The following is a 20,631-nucleotide window of genomic DNA, read 5'->3' on the forward strand; positions in this document are numbered from 1 at the left end:
GTCTCCCAGGCCACACCCCTTTCAGCCCATTGGTTGCTCTTTGTCTTGCTGGAATGTGTCATTGAACCCTGATAAAGCCTCTTGCTTACCTGGTTGGAGAGATGCGTGCGTAGAAAATTCAGGCTGATGTGGATGGAATGCATCATATGGAATCATAGTAAGAGTTGTACTACCTCTTGGTCTGCTCACCTTGGCCTCTGGCTCTTCCCAGCATTGTTACGAAGTCCTGAGAAAGTTGCCCAAGAAGGGAACCAATCACAGGTGGAGGCACCCCCTGACTGGCTCTGGGTGAGAAGTTGGGCAGGTAGGGGCTGGTTCAAGGCAGCCATCCAGTGCATGATAGGAGTTGTAGTCCAACAACATCTGGAGGACACCAAGCGAGCCAGCGTATACAGTGGTTAGAGTGTCAGACTGTAACCTGGGAGAGCAGGGTTCGACTCTCCGCTCAGCCATGAAGCTCACTGGGTGACCTTGGACCAGTCACTGCCTCTCAGCCTTACCTACCTCATAGGGTTGTTGTGACGATGAAATGGGGAGAAGGAGAACCATGCGCCCCACCTTCAGCTCCTTGGAAGAAAAGTTGGTATAGAAATGTACAGTAATAAATAAATAATAAATAACAATGCCTGAATGGCCTCTTAATGATAAGTAGTTTAATTAATGAAGGTAAATAAAAATAAGTCCCCCAACTCTTTGGTGGGGGTGGGGGTTGTTAATACCACCCCACCCCCACCCCAAAAAATCTGGTTGCCCCAACCACTCTGAGTGGCTTTCAACATGTATAAAAACATAATAAGCACAAGGAGTAGTGTTCTGTTAAGTTTTACTCAAAGTAGACCCATTATAATTAATGAACATTACTAAGTTGGGCTAGAGGGTAAGACACGAACCAATGGATTCAGATCAAAAGAAAGGAGATTCCAACTAAACATTAGGAAGAACTTTTTTTACTCTAAGAGCTGTTTGACACTGGAACAGACTGCCTTGGAAGGTGGTGGACATTTTTAGACAGAGATGGGATGGCTGTCTGTCAGGGATTCTTCAACTGTGATTCCTACATCACATGTGGTTAGACCAAATGACTCTTGGTATACCTTCTAACTCTACAATTCTTTGATTCTGTGAATAGATGTACTCTGAGTTAAACTTAGTTGACTACCACCATGGAAACAAACTTTCAGTGAGATTTGAACTTCAGGGTGCATTATTAAAGTGTAATTGGGGCAGGCGTGGGGTGTGTGTCCACAAATATATCCCATCTGTATTGCTGCGTCGTTTGGGATAAGAAATAGGTTAAGGTCTCAGTTTTAGACTTGAAATGTTTTCAGCTAAATTCCTACAACAGTCACCTTCCAAGTCACCGAATAAAATTATCTTAAAATATAACAGCAGCTGTTTCAACATATTGGCCCAGCAGACAATCTCCGATCCAGAATGTTGAAACAGCTGCCCAAGGTTAATGTCCCTGGTTACTTATTCATTTATCACCTTTTGAGTTTTCCTCTCTTTTGGGGGGTAAACATTGACCCTGTCATCTGCTTTGGCACATCTACAAAATGGTGATGCAATTAACCAAGCGTATGACAGAAATTATGTAATTGCTCCAAATGACAAATAATTGGGATCTCAAGGGAAGTAATAGTACCACTCTATTCTGCCTTGGTCAGCCTGCACCTAGAATACTTGTGCAGTTCTGGGTGCCACAATTTAAGAAATATAATGATAAGTTTGAATGAGTGCAGAGAAGAATGACCAAGACAATTAAGGGTCTGGAAGGGCTTCATTCTGGACGGGGACGGGGCTTTGCTGAGAGTGCAGGAGCCGTAGCAGGTTGTGCACCATGACTCTGGAGGCCGACTTCAACTCTGTGGCAGAAAAAGTAAAAAAACTAAAGACCAAACCAACTAACGATGAACTAAAAGAACTGTATGGACTCTACAAGCAGTCGACCGTGGGAAATATTAATACTGAGTGTCCTGGGATGCTGGATTTGAAAGGCAAAACAAAATGGGAAGCATGGAACCAGAAGAAAGGTATGTCAAAAGAAGATGCCATGAAGGCTTACATTTCTAAAGCAAATGAGATGATAGAGAAATATGGACTGTAGATTTTCTTTGGACAATTAGTTCAAAGGCAAGGGCACTACTCATTTTCAGACTGATGTGAACATCATTATTTGCAATAAACTTTTTTCTTCTTTAAAAAAATATTAAGGGTCTGGAAACCCATCCTTATGAGGAACAGTTGAGGGAGTTGGGTATGTTTAGCTTGGAAAAGAGGAGGCTGAGAGGAAATATGTTAGCCATCTTCAAATATCTCAAGGGCTGTCTCATGGAAGATGGGGCAAGCTGCTCTGGAGGGCAGGGGCTGAACCAGTGGCTTCAAGTTGCAAGAAAAGAGATTCTGATTCAAAATCAGGATGAACTTTCCAACAGTAAGAGCTGTTTGGCAGTGGAACAGGCTCCCACGAGAGGTGGTGGACTTTTCTTCCTTGGGGGTTTTCAAGCAGAGGTTGGATGGCCATCTGTCAGGGATGCTTTAGTTGAGATCCCTGCATTGCAGGGGGTTGGACTAGATGAGCATTGGGGTCTGTCCCAACTCTACAATTCTATGACTCTGAAATCTGGAAGGAATACCCTCCACCGTTATGTCCGGTTCTCACATAGAAGCTTCTCTGGAGATAGGATTAGATGCCACCAGAACCACACGGCAGCCCTTGGGCCAGATTTGGCCTGTGCAGTCTTCCCAACCATCCCACTGACTTCTCAGCCTCTTTCTCTTCTCCATATTGGTCTTCCTATGGGGGGAAAAGAGTGATATATTTACAGTGGTACCTCGGGTTAAGAACTTAATTCGTTCTGGAGGTCCGTTCTTAACCTGAAACCGTTCGTAACCTGAGGTACCACTTTAGCTAATGGGGCCTCCCGCTGTTGCTGCACTGCTGCCGTGCGATTTCTGTTCTCATCCTGAAGCAAAGTTCTTAACTCGAGGTACTATTTCTGGGTTAGCGGAGTCTATAACCTGAAGCATCTGTAACCTGAGGTACCACTGTATTGACTTTGTCCTGCAAGTAAGACACTGTGAATAGCATTAAACTAAGCCCTACTTGAAATGAGTGGACCTAACTTAGTCCTGTTCATGCGTTTCAGCGGGTCTGTTCGAAATCCCCTTCCATTGAAATACATGATCTTGACTAAGCTAGGCCCATTAATTTAAACCGATTGATTCAGAGTATATCTTAGTTGAATACCGCCCTAAGGTTGCTCACAGTGCTGCACAGGAATGCTGTGAATTTGGGGTGTTCACATGTGCCAATGGCTGGAGTATCAAACTGGAGTATCAAACTAGGACCTGGAGTGGCCACAGTTCAAATCCCACTCAGCCATGGAGCTCACTGGGTGACCTGGAACCAGTCTCTCCCCCAGTCTAACCTATCCCTACCTCACAGGGTTGTTATGAGGATAAAGTGGAGCGGAGAAGAGCCTCATATACTACCTCAAGCTCCTTGGAGGAAAGCTGGGATATAAATGTCATAAACAGACCATCAACAGGTGTACAGTCTATGTGCCTATGTATATGAAATAATTGAACTTTATGCACATACAGTTATTCACATGTAATGTTCAACAACTGTCTAGTATGTTTACTTGTGTACATGGAAGCTGAGCTGTACAAATCAAGAAATGTACACCCTTCCACATTTACATGCCTAGAGGCAGCTTGTAGCTCTGTTAAGTGTAATGTGTCGACCAGCTTTTTCTCATAAAGTAAGTGAGGAATCTTTGCATTGCAGGAGCCACAGAAAGAACAGCCATAGCAACATATATAGGAAGTTGCCCTACTCTGAGTCAGACCACTGTCCATTTAGCTGAGCAGGGCTTTTCCCCCAGCCTGAACTCTGTGCGCCAGAGGCTGCGTGCGGCACCACAATCTTCGTTTTGTGACGGAGACTGTGGCTGGCATGGCGAGTGGTGCATTAGCTGGGTGCTTCCCTCAACAAGTTCCAGCACCTCTTTATCTAGAAAAGATGTCCTGTAGCTCAGTGTTGTCTACATTGACTGGCAGCAGTGGCTTTCCAGGCTTCGATGCAGGGAGTCTCTCCCAACCCTGCTTGAAGATGCTGCCAGGGTTCAAACCTTGGACCTTGTGAGTGCAAAGCAGATGCTCTACTGCTGAGCCACAGCCCTCGTTCTCCTTTGGCTCCTCTCTCTTCCGGTAACACCTCAAACCAGGAAACCTGCGATGTGATGTCACTGTGTGGAGAGATTTCATTGACTGCTGCTCGAAGCAGGTGGGGAAACCCAGGTACATTTGACATGTTAGATATTACTGTGGGATTAGGTGTTATACTGTGGGAGAGAGGAGAATCATAGAATCATAAAATTGTAGGCTTGGAAGGGACTTCACGGGTCATTAGTTCAACCCCTTGTGATGCAGGTATCTCAGCTAAATCATACATGACATAGGACCACCCAACCTCTTTTTAATTGCCCTCCTCTGCACATGTCCCAACTTGTCACTTCTTAAATGGTGGTGCCCAGAGCTGGACACAGTATTCCAGGTGTGGTCTGACCAAGGCAGAATAGAGTGGTGCTATTACTTCCCTTGATTGGGACACTATACAGTGGTGTCTCGCAAGACGAAAAGAATCCGTTCTGTGATTCTCTTCGTCTAGCGGTTTTTTCGTCTTGCGAAGCAAGACAATTGACGGATTAGCGGATTAGCGCTATTAGCGCTATTAGCGGCTTTTAGCGGCTTTTAGCGGCTTTTAGCGGCTTATCAGCTTATCGGATCAGCTGATAAGTGGCTTAGCGGCTTAGAAAAAGGGGGGGAAGGGGGAAAAACTGCAGGAACTCGCAAGACATTTTCGTCTTGCGAAGCAAGCCCATAGGAGATTCGTTTTGCGAAGCACCTCCAAAACGGAAAACCCTTTCGTCTAGCAAGTTTTTCGTCTTGCGAGGCATTCGTCTTGCGGGGCACCACTGTACTTTTGTGGAAGCAGCCTAGAATAGCATTAGCATTTTTTGCTGCAGCATCACAACCAGTCAACATAACACGTTTTTTTTTTTTTTTTGGGGGGGGTAACCTAGCACAAGTAAAAAATTTGGGATTGAATTTTTCATCTCAAAGATTTGGGCACAATAAAAATGGCCTCTAAAATAGAAGTAAACAGGTGCCGAGGGAGAGAAGCTGTGAGGGTAAATTGCTAGCAGATAAAATTGATGCTAAAAATAGATTTTTGGAAGCAGATTACCTCCCCTCAGTCCATTGTTTCTCTGGCAGGCAGTGTGCCCTCAGTGTGCTGAACAAAATTGCTACTTTGGGCAAGCAAAGAGGAGTCTTGCTGTTTTGTGTTGTTTTCCCACTTTTACCGGTTCTGCCATTTTTTAGGTCCAGTCTTACTTTATATATGATTTTGCAAGTCCCCTAAAGTGACAGCTCCCAAACTGTGGTCTATGGACCACCGATGGTTCATGCCCTGTCCATGAATTTGTCATTGAAGACAAGAGATGCCACATCCATTACATTATATATTCACATTGATTTTTAACTGTAGTTTCAATCACTCCTTTTATTTGTAATGTATTGCATTTTGCCATATTACAGTCTGAATGCAATAAGGTACAATATATAAGAATTGAAAAGAGCAATAAGTGACAGTTCATGATCCTATGGGGGTTACAGAATCCCTGCTATAAAATATTCTCCTGGCACACTTCAATTTTTTCATTGAAAAACACTTTAATTTTGGAGTGTAAACAACTTGAAGACCAAATCCTGTGAGGAAAGGCTAGGAACAATAATAATAACTTACATAGGTAACTCAAAACTTAAGTGCACTTAACTTGCATGCTTTCAACTTATGCGCTTGGCAAACATATGCATTTTTTTTAAAAAAAGTGATTGGAAAGTGGGAGGATGTCCAGGAAAAAAGGGCTTTGGCAACCCCACTCATCTGTCAGGCTTCAGGGTATCCGATCCCTCCCCCTCATGGCAAGCTACTAGTAAAAGATAGACAAGAAGCTCCTATCAATGTCTTTTATTTGATGTTCACAGAGAGAAGCTTAGAAATATAGCCTCTCAGATTAATGGCGTTGCTCTGAGTAATCCCCCCCCATTCCCTTCACAGTCATCAACAGCACCACCACCCTTACGGTGGCTGCTTAAGGTCATTTGCCTCTCAGCTCTCTGCTCTCCTACTTTCACTGTTCGCCGGGTTCTGGGAGAAGGGGGGCCTGGAATGCTTTCTAGTGATAACATGTCAGCCAGCTTCTCCAGCTCAGCTCCTCCCCTCTCCTCTTCTCCCATTATCTCCCAGCATTGTCCCTCTTCTGTCTCAGAGCTGTGATCTTCTGCAAACCACTGTTGTAAATCTATACAGTCATACCTCAGGTTGAATGTGCTTCAGGTTGAGCACTTTCAGGTTGAGCCAGTTTGGTGTAGTGGTTAAGAGCAGTAGACTCGTAATCTGGTGAACCGGGTTCGATTCCCCGCTCCTCCACATGCAGCTGCTGGGTGACCTTGGGCTAGTCACACTTCTCTGAAGTCTCTCAGCCCCACTCACCTCACAGAGTGTTTGTTGTGGGGGAGGAAGGGAAAGGAGAATGTTAGCCGCTTTGAGACTCCTTCAGGTAGTGATAAAGCGGGATATCAAATCCAAACTCTTCTTCTTCTTCTTCTTCTACTTTCGGGTTGTGCTCCGCGGCAACCCGGAAGTAATGGAGCACGTTACTTCCAGGTTTCACCACTCACGCATGCGCAGATGAGATGCTTAAAATGACGTCACGCGCATGCGCAGAAGTGGTAAAACACGACCCGCACACGCGCAGCCGCACCGTCACGTCTTACGTTCTGTTCAGGATGCGAACAGGGCTCCAGAACGGATCCTGTTTGCATCCTGAGGTACCACTGTACTGTCTTCCTCTTCTGTGGAAGTTTCGGGGGGGGCGGCGGTCTCCACCGTTCCTCCACAGTCCAGTCCCTGACACCATCACTGAACCCAATGTGCTTTCACTGTACACAGTTTTGGCTTCGCCCACTGTTCCCAGATGTGTAACCCCGGAGTAAGTTGAGAGTCACCTGTCTATGCCTTTTAATGTCAACAGAGGCTGCTAATTGGTTTAGAAAGAATAAAAAAACCAATTGAGCAAATATTAAAATATGAACATCCATAATTAAAATGCACAATAAAGCATCTCAAATAAACAGACAGAGCAGTTGAAACAGGAGACTCCAGTCAAGAGATAACAGGGGTGTTTTCAAAAGCCTGTGGCTGAGCTGGAGAACCTGTGTAGCTCTCCAGATCTTGTAGTGGGAGTGATTTTTATTAAATAAATTTCTATACTGCCCTCCATCCGAGAATCACAGGGAGGTTTGCAATATAAAAACTCAAAAATACCTAACATAATAACAAACAAAGCAATACTCCACACCCCCAGTTTAAAAGGTCATAGATTGTCTAATCAGCAAAAGACCTGGTTGCAGGTCAATGTTTTCACCTGGTAACTGAACTTATGTAATGAAGGTGCCAGCTGAACCTCCCTGGGGAGCGCATTCCACAAACGGAGTCACTGCAGAAAAGGCCCGTTCTCAAGTTGCCACACTCTGGATTTCCTGGGGAGGAATCACACAAAGATGGGCCTCAGGTGATGATCTGGGCTGCCCAGATGACAAGGCCCACCTCTCAGCCCTTCTGAAGTGGTCCGAAGGAGAGCAGAGCAAAACGTTTGGCACCAGCTTGGCTGCAGGAGTGGCCGGAAGGAGGCATACAAGGCGCTATCCAACCATCTTAGGAACTCCACTCTGGATTTGTGTAGGATTTACTCCTTAACTTTTTCTTCTCCCAAAGATATCCTGAAAGGCAAGTGGATGTTCAGGATCAGAGTTTTCCTTCTCCTAGATGAGCTACCTTCTCAGGTTGTTGAGCTGAATTGTACTGCACAATAGATAAATTTATATTCATCGCCCCACTTTTTGCCCCTGGCCTTGCTCACCCCTGGCAAGTGGCCTCCAGAAGGTTATTCAAAAGGAAATGTGGCCCTCAGAATGACAGATGTTCCACACTCTTTGTGTTGACATTACTGAGCTTACATATTAGTTTAAGAAGAAGAAGAAGAACATTCCACTGGACAACCATCTTTCTTTAGGTCAGTTTCCTGGCCAGTTTCCTGGCCTCTCTGCTCTTGTTTTCATTATCCAACAAAAGCACCTTACGCTCCCCATAAAGAAAACAGTTTTAACAATGACCAACTGAAGACTTCAGAGAGAAGCAAATGACCTCAGAGAGCGGCGTCTTGCAAAGAGCCATTCCAGGCGAAACAATTCAGCGAGAGTGATTTTTTATTCTCAAGTGCCTGGTCTCTGAGGTCAAATACATTTGTGCACTGTGGGGACATATTGAAAGGAAGAACTCTGACTCCCTCTTTACCTCACCCAGTCCATTTTCTGACTTTAGCAATGCAAGTAGACATGCGTGAGAAGTTAAGTTAAGGATGGTGTGTGGGGGGGACCCTGGGACCCTGTCTCCAGTGGGCATGAGTTCCATAGTGTAACTCTGTTTTGCATGAAGAAGAACTTTCTTTCTTGCCTTTCCCTGATGTGCATCACTTTTTGCAGGTTTACACTGGCTTGCATTTGCCATTTCGTTACCTGTGACTTTGTGTATGTCTTTCTTGCCTGGAGAGCTGCATTGCAAAGGAGAAATTCACATTTCAGAGGGTGGCTTTTTTTGAAGTTCACATAGTATTTTGGGATGCACATATTAGGTAGGCTCACTTTTAAATGTGCCCCCTTGAAAATTTCTCCTACTCCCACTAAGTGAGCATAGGACTCCACTCACTCCAAAAAGCAACTTCGTAAGGTTGCTTGTGGGAAAAGATAGTAGAGTTTTTATTGCTGAGCAAAATAATCTAAACACATTTTTAATTGAGGGTGTACATCTAATGTATGCATTTTGGTGAACATTGTTTAGTTAGAGAGCTGCATTGTAAAATTTGAATAGGTGTGAAGGATGGCTGTGTTTGGTTCTCATATTGTTTCATAAAGTGTGAATATGATAATTTGCCTTTAAGTGCAAGCTGAATCAGATTTCTCCCCCATTTCTTCCTCTCATAAATGAATGGGGGCAGTTAGAGAGGGCCGATTCTTTACCGTTCCTTGCCAAATGCCACTTCTGGCTCTTAATCTGGGATGCAGCCGGATCCTATTTAAATGTCTTAGGTAAACCAGCTGCCACCGCCTTGTTTTCCATTGTCTTCTCATCAGCTTGGATATTTCATGCGTCCTTTGAGATGACATCAGAAGACGCTTCAAAATGCAGGTTTGTACATGAGTTACATTTAGTAAAGGCTTCTGGGAGTTCCTCCTGGGTACATTCAGCCATCTGTAGTGCTACCAAAGTAAACACCCGTTAACATCTTCCACTTAAGAGACATGGCAGATGAGGCCCAAGGAAAGAAAGACTTACTAGCGCCTTCTCTGTAACTTCTGTTGTATTCATGCTGATCCCAAGGTTACAGTCCTGTCCCTATTTATTGGGAGTAAGCCCCACTGAAATAAATGGGACTTATTTCTGAGTAGGAAAAATGTTTCTACCTATCACTTAATATCAAAGATGGGGCTAGGCGTGCTTCCCTGGTGAAGCTTTCAAGAAACAGAGAGCCACCACTGAAAAGGCCTGTTCCTGTATCACCACAAACTCAATCCTGTGCATGAGAAGCTGGTGTAAAGCAAGCTGGGGTAAGTTACATCAGCCTAAGGTTACACCACATCCAAACTCTGTTCAGCAGTGGGGTTGCTGATGGTGCTGTGCCTAAACTTGGCAGAGAGTAACAAGCCTATAAAAGAGTGTTTTAAGCCAGGTTGCCTGGCCATATGACCAAGCTGAACCAACTTAGGGTCCAGCCTTAGTTCCCCCCTTTCTGGTCCCACCACACCATGCCCCAGAATGCCCTCTTTGGGGACTTACAGAAGCCTCTGCTCAGCCAACAGGGCTGTGGCTAAGCAAGTTAAGCCAGTGTATCTTTGGCTGAGCTGGGGTTGGAGACTTAATGGCCGGCTGAGCCAGAGATGGTCTGCATCCTAAACTGCTCATCCCAGCAGATATTGGCATAGGATTGCACTATTTTGCAAGTGGCTTTAATTTAAGGGAACACCTGGCTGCAAAATCCCATCAATGCTCAAATAATAGCCTCAGGTAACAAAAGCAACAGGCACGTCCTCTGAAGTAGGATGTCAAAATGAGGCTCTTCCAAAAGAAACAGATGAAGTCTTTCCTGAGAATTACAGGCAGGGAGATATAATAATAATAATAATAAAATAGTGGGACTTCATTTTGAACTCAAGCAAGATTGAGGTCATTCTTAATATAAAAAAAAGTTGGGAAGGAGAAGAGACAGGACTGAACAAGCAAAGAGCTGTTCAGCATGTGTGTTTTGGAAAAAGTCTTCAGGCTCTATGGGAAAACAAACAAGTCATGGTTGAAGGAAGAATTTGTCATGAGAAGGAAACTGAAAATGATGTTCCTATGTGGACTCTGCATTTGGAAGGTGGGGAAAACACAATTAAAATTCTTCAGTGGATGAACACAGGCTCTGTACTGAGACAAGCAGCTTGCTTGTTTGTAAGTTGCTTTGGGCTGCTTTGGGCAAGATAAAGTCATCAGCAAATTTAATAAATAATACTAGTGTGATACAAAGAGAATTTGCATGGTCCATTTTAATAAGCATTGTTTACATCTAGGGTTGAGGGCACAGAATTCTTGGCTTTCCTTACATTCCTACCACACATGAATGAACGAACCACTTTCCCTACACATCCTCCAACCAAGAGGAGACACAGTTTTCATAATATGGGAAAGCCTTTAGGCATCTACTACTTATAATGATGATGTGGAGAAATGCAGGACACTAAACCAACACTCTCAGTCACAGGGAATCTTGTGGCTGCTGAGATTTCAGCATGCGTTGCTCACGTGCAACTTACTTATGTCAGTAAGGACCAGAAACTTGCTTGATTTGAGATTCTTAGGAAAACTGGTTTCTCTGCCTGATATTGCACTGAATTATGGTATGTACCAGTTGTGGGGAATCTTTGGCCCTCCAGATGTTGCTGGACTACAGCTCCCATCATCCCTGGTGATGTTTGCTGGGGCTGATGGGGGCAAAAGGTCCCCCACACCCGGTATATACACACAAGTGGTCCAACCACCTCTGTGTTCCATATGACATTTATCCAAAGAGAGCTGGATTATGGGTATATCCGGCCACCAGAAAATTTGCTTGAATTAATGCTTATTCCTTTAAGGTGCACTGTAAAAGAAGAGATCATTTCTGGAAGAAATCACAATTTCTGGGAAGAAAATAAAAGAAGTTCCCTTCCCTTCTGCCCCCTAACTTTTCTTTTTCTCCTCTCCAGCTGGTTTCTTTGCATATTAACTGTTCTGAGTTGTACCTCATTATTAACAGTGATCCATTTTGACAGATGGGACAGTCCAGATCCTGCAGGCTATCATTTCAAAGTTAAAGGTCAGTCCTTCCCCCACCATGCATCTACCTGCGTAACAGCTTTACTTCCCATTAGGATTCCCCAGGGAATATCAGGTAGGGGCGGATTTATCCTGTGAGAGAAAATTAATATTAAATCACACACTGAGAGAGAGAGAGAGAGAGAGAGAGAGAGAGAGAGAGAGAGAGAGAGATGGTATAATTGTTCTACCTTCAGTTTTCCGCCTCAGTAGAACTTGTGAGCCACATTTAATATTATTCCAGGGGGAAGCCTAAGTTTGGATAATGAAGATGATTTAGCCGTGGCATATTAGCAATTAACATATGCTGCGAAATATAGACCCCAAGATAAAATAGGATTTCATATTCTTCCTCCTGGTCAAACACATGGTGCAGAAGAAGAAGAGATAATCTACCACCTGTAAGCCATGAACAGACTGGAGGTACTTTAAGAGCTGGCATGGCACAGCAACTAGAAGGGAGCTCAGGGTGCTGTAAAGACAACTGCGTCACCGAAATGCTAGATTTCCAGATGGGTACCTTTAAAAGAGGATTAGACGTATGAATGGAGGATAGGGCTCTCAGTGGCTACTACCCATGAAGCCTATGTTCTACCTCCATCTTTGGAAGCAGGTGGAACCCCTGTTGCTGGGAATCACAAATGGGGAGAACTGCAGCCAGACCTTGCCTGCAGGCCTGCCATCATCATCTGGTTGACTACAGTGAGAACAGGATGTTGGAGTGGGTGGGTCTCTGGCCTGACCCAGCAGGGCTCTTATGTTAATGTTTGGTACTGATGTGCTGCCGTTGACTGACTCATGCCCCCTCCCCGGTTGATTTCTCACTCCCTCCATAGACAATGTCAAGTGTGAATGTACGGCAATTAAGTCGATGATTCCGCCTCTCACCGCTGTTTCGGAAGTATTGCTTCACGCTTTATAAATGCCTCATCTCACTTAAACATTTCCACGGTTGTTGGCAATGGAAGTTGCAACCTTTAAACTGTTCCTTGGCGGCCCTCCAGAGTAAATTGTCTTGAGCACAGAGGCCAAAATGGCAAGTTTCCCCCACCCCTTAAAAGAAAAATTCCATCTGAGTCACTGTGGCCTGCGTGGCAGAAAATAAACATAGTCCTTGTGATTGTCATTCATTAATATGTATTTGAAATCCTGGAAATACCATTCCATCCAAGCAGGAAGAGAAAGTGTGTTAGAGAAATTATGGGGGCTTGTAATCATTGTAGCAAAGCATCTAATTTAGATATTAAGCTCACTTATCAGATGTATACTGCCTTGCCCTTTGATCAGAGCAGGGTGGGGGTGGGAATAAAGCAGTGAATAATTGATACAGAAAAAGAAGGGATGAACACAATCTTCCACTATAATTTCATTTTAAGGACTTGCCTTTAGAAAGGCTGGCCTGTGACTTCTGGGAGTTTCCCTTCCCACCCACTGTTACACCAGGACTGCAGAACCAGTGGCCAGTGGAGGATTGCCTGTTAGGGCAAGTGGGGTACTGCCCCATCAACCCTAGTCTGTGCTCAACCAACTCCCATGTGTCAGCCTTCTTACTTACAAGTCTAAAAGGTGCCCTGACTCTCAGCTTCTCTTCCTCCTTAGTCTCAGTGTTGTTGCCCATTGCAGAACTCAGCAGGAAGGAGGGTGTGGACAAAACTAGAATTAGGTGGCTTTGGCTGTCACTGGCTCAGGCTCCACCTATGGTTGGCCTCTCAGTGAGCACCAGCGGTGGCCTGTGGCCCTCCAGGTGAAGCTGGACTTCACATTGCATCACCTCTGGCTATTGACCATGCTGGCTGGGGCTGATGGAAGTCAGAGCCCACCAACATCTAGAACAGTGTTTCCCAAACGTTTTTGGGCAACGGCACACCTGCTTACCAGAAAAAAATCTCGCGGCACACCACCATTAAAGCCCCGCCCCCGTGACGTCAGCGCGCAGCGTCACGCCGGGAGGGACGCACAAAAATGAAAGTTTTTTCCCTCCCCCTTGCCGGGGTGGGAGGAGGCAGCAGAGCGAGGGCAGCTGAGGCGGCGGCGGCAGCTGAGGCGGCGGCGGCTGCGATAGCGGGCGGAGGAGGAGCCGTCGCCGGGAGTTGCTGCTGCTGCTGTTGCTGCTGCTGCCCGGACATGCCGGCCTCCTCCTCCTCCGCTGTCTCGCGCTCCTCCCTTTTGCGCGCGCTGCCCCGCCGCTCGGCACGACCACCGCGGAGCCGCCCCGGCTCGACGCGGATCCTCCCTGCCGCCTCTCGCCGCCGCCTCTCGCCCGCCTCCCTCCCACGGCACACCAGCCGGTGTCTCACGGCACACTAGTGTGCCGCGGAACACCGGTTGGGAAACACTGATCTAGAAGGCTAAAGGTTGCCCCATCACTGTTTTTACAGAATTATTTTCGAAAGGTGGGCCATCAGGGCAGGAGTGAGGCAGAGGAATAACAATAAAGGGACTCTCTTCCGCAGACAAATGGATTGGCTCAGTGCCTTCTTTGGCAAAGACAGTTGTTCCAAGTAAATGCCAAAAGGCATTTAGCTGTAGCATTTGTCAGCTGCGTAAGGTGGCCTCTCACTTTTCTTCCTAATTTATGGCAGATTGTTTTCTGCTGGGTTGACTGGACCACAGTGTGTTTGCATTAACCTCTTAACATGGAATGTAAAAAACCCAGTCTTGGACATCCATCTCAGCAGGCAGAAGCAGTGCTTGCATCAGAAGACTTTGGTGTGCTGGTAGATGGGACAAGTAATGAATGGCCAAGCCAAGAGTCCATTTGGTCCATGGGGTAGCCAAGTATACTAGAAACAGAGACAGGTACTGTGAAGATAACAATTTGCTGATTTCCTTGTTCAGTATCTGGGGCTTGTGTCAGAAATAGGCTTAACTGAGCAACAGCAAAAGTCAACACCCCTTTAGGGGGCCGATTGTTAACCCCCGGGACCTACAGGGTCATCATTAGTCCTCCTTGCTGGCACACAACCAGTAATAAGAGTGACCAAGATATTGTAGCATCCTCTACTGCCTTGCTCCAGGGGTGGTGAACTGAGGGCTGCATAGCCTTATGGGTGATCCTCCAGGGACTGCATGCCAATGGTGAGAAAGGCCGGAGACAAAATTGCATGTAGCAACTGATGTGAATCTTACCTTTGTACAGTAAGTTATATACAAGCCGTGCAAAATCCAGAGGTTTCCAATCTACACACACACACTCCACCTGGGGAAGGAAGAGGCATAATCACAGTTCAATGACACATTGCCAGCCAGGAGGGACAAGGGCTGTAGAGTGTCCCAAGGGCCAGATAGAGAGGACATCCTTATAAGTAGAGCCCGCTGTGGCTGTTTTCCCCAAATTAAGCAAGGTTCTAGTCCTCATGGTTCTGAGAAAAGTTCTGAATTAAATAACAACAAGCTTCTGTGAAGCCAGAACATTGGTCATTTTGGCTTAGTAATGTCTTCAGCAGGCATGGGGAACCTGTGTCCTCTGTGCCCTGACTGGCAGCCACTCTTCAGAATTTCAGGCAGGAACCTTTTGTAGCCCTACCTAGAGAGGCTGAGGATTGAGACCATCCTTGTGTGGTCTGTCACCGAGCCATGACCCTGCTCCACAATCTAGGATATTATGTGTCAGGCAAAGTTTGCTTTGAGAAGGAGCTATTTCTCCCTGCCTCTTTGTCAGTGTGGCTCAGTCCACCTCATTTGGTAACACTCTATAAACCCTAATTACTTGGGCTTCCTGCCACACTCACTGATTTAATAAAGTAGCTTCATTAATGTCCCATTTAGTTGTTGCCGATAATCCCAACTCTTGGCTGAGGCTTCCAGCTTGTTAATGGAGAATGGGAGAGGCAATCACAATTTGAACTGGATTCCCAACAAGCTTTTGGTAGACCTTCTGCCCCCAATTGACCATCTCAGCCATTTGATAATAGTTTTGTCTCTGGCCATACATGGGGACTTAAATAGAGCCATTATCCCCTGCCGCGAGTTTCTGTAGCCTTCAACTCTTCCTCTGGAGTATTCCTCTCGGTGGTGCCATCTAATCAGCTTTAGGTTTTAATTAAACAGCTGTCATTTGCTTCCTAGTTCTGTTGCGACCTGATGTTGTATTAAATTTTAATTTAGCCAAGGCTGAATAAGAAGTAGATTCCCTCAGACAACAAAGAAACACTATTAGCAGGTTACAGTTGTAATTAAGAAGAGCCCAGCTGAAGTGCTAATGCAGTCGTGTTCAGAGGAGGAATTAGGAATAAACACAAAGATAATTATTATTCTGGAATGGCGGCTACAACTTGAGTTGCCTTCTCCCACTTGACTGGAGAGAATTTCATGTTCAAAGTGCACTTTGTACTTAAATTGTCATGGCCTCTGAGGGTTGAAACAAGATTACTTTGCTTTCTGGCTCACCTCTGGGACCTGGAACCTACAGGGTCAAGATGAAGTCACTCTGAAAGTATGGGTGGAGTTCCATACATACAGTGTTTCCTGAATATTCCATACATGCAGAGTCTTTTCTTCTCATCCTGGATAAGCTGAACAGAATCTGCTTGTCTGCACCCATAATTTCATTTAATAAGAGCAGAGGGTGCTTTTCATGGGGTTTTGGACGCCTGTACACTACTTAGAGTTAGTGGTAAAAGAGATATCAGAGTTCCAACCTGAAAGTGCCAACTCAGACTTTTCAGGAGATGAGATCAGCCACAAAAGAATTTTTTCTCTTTAGCAATTTTCTGCTGGAGAATACAAAAGGGACAATCTCACGAACAATTAATGGTGCCACAGTGCTCAAATCTATATGAGAAAGCCACCCCGTTAAACCTCTTACACCAGCACTGGAATGTTTAAATTCCGATAGTCATTGGGTCCCATTTTGAGCTTCAATGACTACTGTTTTTGGGAACTGCCTCAGGTCCTGAAGTATCTGAGCCAGACCAGCTTTGTTTTCCATTCCTGATCCTTGCAGCCCCATACTCCTCTTTTCCCGCACTCCACAGGCTGCTAGCCATGTTGGAACAGGATATCATTCCCCACTTCAAAATACATGGAGGCATATCTCTACTGTTTGTCTCCTCTAGTCGTTTTATGTTTGACCACCAAGTATGGCAAGCTTGCACAGGGACACTACTGCTCACTCATCTGTTAATTTTTCCTAAGAGCAGAGATGCAAATCAAAACCCTCCAGAATGCCCTATTGATTCTAGTGCAGATCAGTCTATTGAATATAATCTGTCTAGAACAACTTTGTGTAAAGTCTTCACATCGGCCGAATTTCAGCATCATAGCATTTTCATGTAGTGCCCCCGCCTTTTGGTGGTGGTGGTTGAGAAGCTCTCTTCCATTTCTTAAAAAAGGCAATCTACAGCCTATTGAGGTGACAGGACACAAGAATCTAGCATATAAAAGACATTCTATCCAAATTTCTCCCATTGTGAAAAAGGGAAGGGAAAGATTGCGAACACTTGGCCCACCACAGTCGTAGCATTTCTACCCACCACCAACACTCCCTCAGTAATTCCCATACCTGACATTCTTCCTTAGAACTCGCAGGACAATTTGTATGCACATTTCTTCCAATAAAACCCACATTTTTAAACACAATTTGACCTAATTATACATTTTTTAAAAGCAGTTTCACCTAACACCATGCATTTTGGCCCACACTTTCCTCTAATTAACCTTTCTGGTCATTTGAGATCATCTGAAGAGGTCCTCCTGGTGGTTCCACATGTTCCTGTACATACTCAGAAGAACACGTTTGTTATAGTGGCACCAATGTTATAGAACACACACTCACTGTGGATGCGTGACATGTGTCAACAATCTGCGGTTCATGACACATGTTACAAATGTTTGTGACAAACCTTCAGGGAACAGCAGTGCTGCTGGTATGTGCAGATTAGATTTTTTTAAAAAAAACTTTATTATTATTTTATTGCTTGTAATTTTTGCTTTCTTTTTAAGCCTGTCATATACTTTGGTATTTAGAGGATTATTAGATTATATGGGCTTCCCAAAGGCATCTGGCTGTCTAGGATGCTGGACTAGATAGGCCACTGGCCTAATTCTAGCAGGCTCTTTTTATATGCTCTTGTCAACATCAGCAAGTAAATACATATTCCCATTTTTGTATGCATTTTGTTTCGGTTTGGGTGTTGGGGAACTATTGCAGAATTTCTGGAAGTGCACATTTCAAAGGATAGCTGTGTTCAAGGTGTGCTAATGAGGCAGGTTGACATTGAAATACCCCAAAGATCAGGACCATGGATAGCTCACTGCGAGCCTAGATTCAAGAAGAGCTTAGGCTCTCAGAGAGGCAGGGGTCTGAGTGTTACTTCAGCACTGGTCTGGAGCGAACTGATGGTATAAGTTGGTCCACGATTGTCTCATCCCTTATCTAGGCAGTGGTTTGTTGTGCTCTGCAGGAGAAAGATCCTTACAGATACCACCTCATTGGGGGCAGAAGGGGGGGGAGCTGTTCCAGACAATGCAGAATCAGGCCTTTGGTGTGGCAGCATCTAACCCAGGCATCCCCAACCTGTGGCCCTCCAGATGTTTTGGACTACAATTCCCATCATCCTTGACCACTGGTCCTGTTAGTTAGGGATCATGGGAGTTGTAGCCCAAAACATCTGGAGGGCCACAGGTTGGGGATGCCTGATCTCTCCTGTTGTATAGCAGACAGGGCACTGTCTGTTTTTTCAGCACCTATTAAGGACCTTCCATTTTCAACAAGCCATTTTAGCAGGAATCATTATCCCAATCTGCATCAGCATTGGATTTGATCTTGTTTTTATATGTGTTTTCATTCCTAATGATTTTTTATGGATTTTTTATGATACTTTTTATTGGTAATCACTTCAACAAATTTCATGGAAAGCAATTCGTTATAGAAAGAAAGATAACAGTGACCCAGGCAAATTTTCTCCCAAATCTCTAGGCAGAATGAGCTGCTTGTCAGTTCCCCCTTCCTCTGGATTCACCTTGGTGCTGTGCTTTCCTTCAACAGACGTTTTGAATTCTGTTCTTATGGCAGACGAAAGAAAATACTTTTGAAACACAGCAGACAGTTAACGCTACGGAATTTCCTCCCACAAGTTATAGTGATTGTCATCAGTTTGGATGGTTTTAAAGGAGGGTTAGTTAGAGAAATTCGTGGAGGAGAAGGCTATTTATGGCTATGAGCCATGATGGCTGTGATCCCTCTACACAGTCAGTGTGCCTCTGATTGCCAGCTGCTTGAAACCACAGGAGGAGAGGGCTTTTGTGCTCAGGTCTTCCATGTGGGTTTCCCATGGGCATTTGGTTGGCCACTGTGAGAAAGCCTCTCCTCCTTCCAGAGGGGAGGAGTTGTGAGCGGAAGCCGTTTCCCGCCTTGGCAGGGGGCGTTCCAGCCCCTGCTCAGCTGTCCCGGCTGCCGTGCCCCCTGGCAGCCAACCAATTGGGTGGAGGTTTGGGGGCGGAGTTTAGCCACTGAAATGCGGCCGCGGCAGTGCTTCCCCCTCATTGCATTGCTGGGTTTCGTTGGATCACCCACCCACCCTTCCTTTAGTTCATTGTTTTGTTTTTGACCTTGCTATGGACCTTGCCAACAAAGGTCCGTATAGTAAAAGCTATGGTTTTCCCAGTAGTGATGTATGGAAGTGAGAGCTGGACCATAAAGAAGGCTGATCGCCGAAGAATTGATGCTTTTGAATTATGGTGCTGGAGGAGACTCTTGAGAGTCCCATGGACCAAACCTATCCATTCTTAAGGAAATCAGCCCTGAGTGCTCACTGGAAGGAGAGATCCTGAAGCTGAGGCCCAATACTTTGGCCACCTCATGAGAAGAGAAGACTCCCTGGAAAAGAACCTGATGTTGGGAAAGATGGAGGGCACAAGGAGAAGGGGACGACAGAGGATGAGATGGTTGGATAGTGTTCTCGAAGCTACCAACATGAGTTTGACCAAACTGCGCAAGGCAGTGAAAGACAGAAGTGCCTGGCGTGCTCTGGTCCATGGGGTCATGAAGAGTTGGACATGACTAAACGACTAAACAACAACAACAATGGACCTGTGGTTGGTCACCTTGGTTGCCCAAGGGGCCTGGTAGGAATTTTTATCCAGCTGGCAAATTGGCACCGGCCACTTGGTTTTTCGCCTACCTCATAGCAAATCATCACAACTTTTCAGGTATTGGCGGTTAGGCATTGGCATATGTTTGTGTATTGGAGGGCAGGGTGTGGCCATCACCTACCCCTCCACTTTTTGGGTATTCCGTTAAAGGAATCTGGTGGTTGTGGATCCTGTCCGACACCCTTGCTCGTGGCTAGGGCCATGGCACGACCCCCAGTGACATCAGGGGGAGCTTACAGTTGTATTTGCATCGACAGGCTCCTCCTACTGGTGGTTAACCCTTGTTAGACTCACCCCTTCCTGAGTGGGTGGAGTCACACTCTGTTGTTTTATCCAGTGCCTAAGCCAATACCACTCACATGCTGTAATCAATAAAGTTGTGGCCTTTTTTAGCCCATTAACCTAATATACTGCGTCCTTGTGTTTTTCTTATCCTCAAGCGGTTGGCAAGTTCTCGACTCACAACAGGATGCTGGGCTCTGATAGTCCTTTGCTCAGTCCAGCAAGCTCTTTTTCTGATCTTAATGCCCAAAAGATTTCACCCCAAATCTTTCTCCATAATGTTCAAATGCCACAACCCGCCCCCTGGACTTTTGCAGATTAGGTGGGTGAGTCTTCCTTTCCCTTCTCATCACCTCTCAGGTGGACAAATACCATGTCCCCCTGTGGGTAATGAGAATCTCTATGGGGTGTATTAAATACTTTATGAAAATGCAAAACCACCTGTCTTGTGGTGATTAATCCTTCAAGTCACCCATGAGCCATGACCTTAATAAATAAATAGCCGTGTTTCCTATTTTGCATTCTGTGTTTCCTCTTCTTTTAATTTTCTGTTTTAGTCAATCTTGTCCTGTCCCTCTGCACTGGATGACAGCTGGGTAGAAATAAACCCCATAATCATCAATGAACATAAAGCAGATTGGGGGGGGGAGCATAAAGCATCTGGTTTATGTCATCTGGAGTGCAGGATAAAAATAAAGTAAAATATAGACACGTTGCCATCCTGTAGCTTT

At 45.3% G+C, this 20,631-nt stretch overlaps 2 protein-coding genes and 1 pseudogene across 5 annotated transcripts in view; all 3 read left to right on the top strand.

Moving 5' to 3' along the window:
- TMEM132B (transmembrane protein 132B) overlaps positions 1–20,631 on the top strand; it is a 368,394-nt gene that overhangs the window by 285,598 nt on the left and 62,165 nt on the right. The gene's annotated exons all lie outside the window — the stretch shown is intronic.
- The window catches only part of LOC308576035 (uncharacterized protein), a 476,523-nt gene that overhangs the window by 256,124 nt on the left and 199,768 nt on the right, over positions 1–20,631 (top strand). The gene's annotated exons all lie outside the window — the stretch shown is intronic.
- Positions 1,783–2,207, top strand: LOC308576042 (acyl-CoA-binding protein homolog pseudogene; annotated as a pseudogene). The gene has a single exon. The product of its transcript is annotated as an acyl-CoA-binding protein homolog pseudogene (transcript).

Source organism: Podarcis bocagei (genome assembly GCF_964188305.1).
Source record: "Podarcis bocagei genome assembly, chromosome: 16".
Lineage (NCBI taxonomy): Eukaryota > Metazoa > Chordata > Lepidosauria > Squamata > Lacertidae > Podarcis > Podarcis bocagei.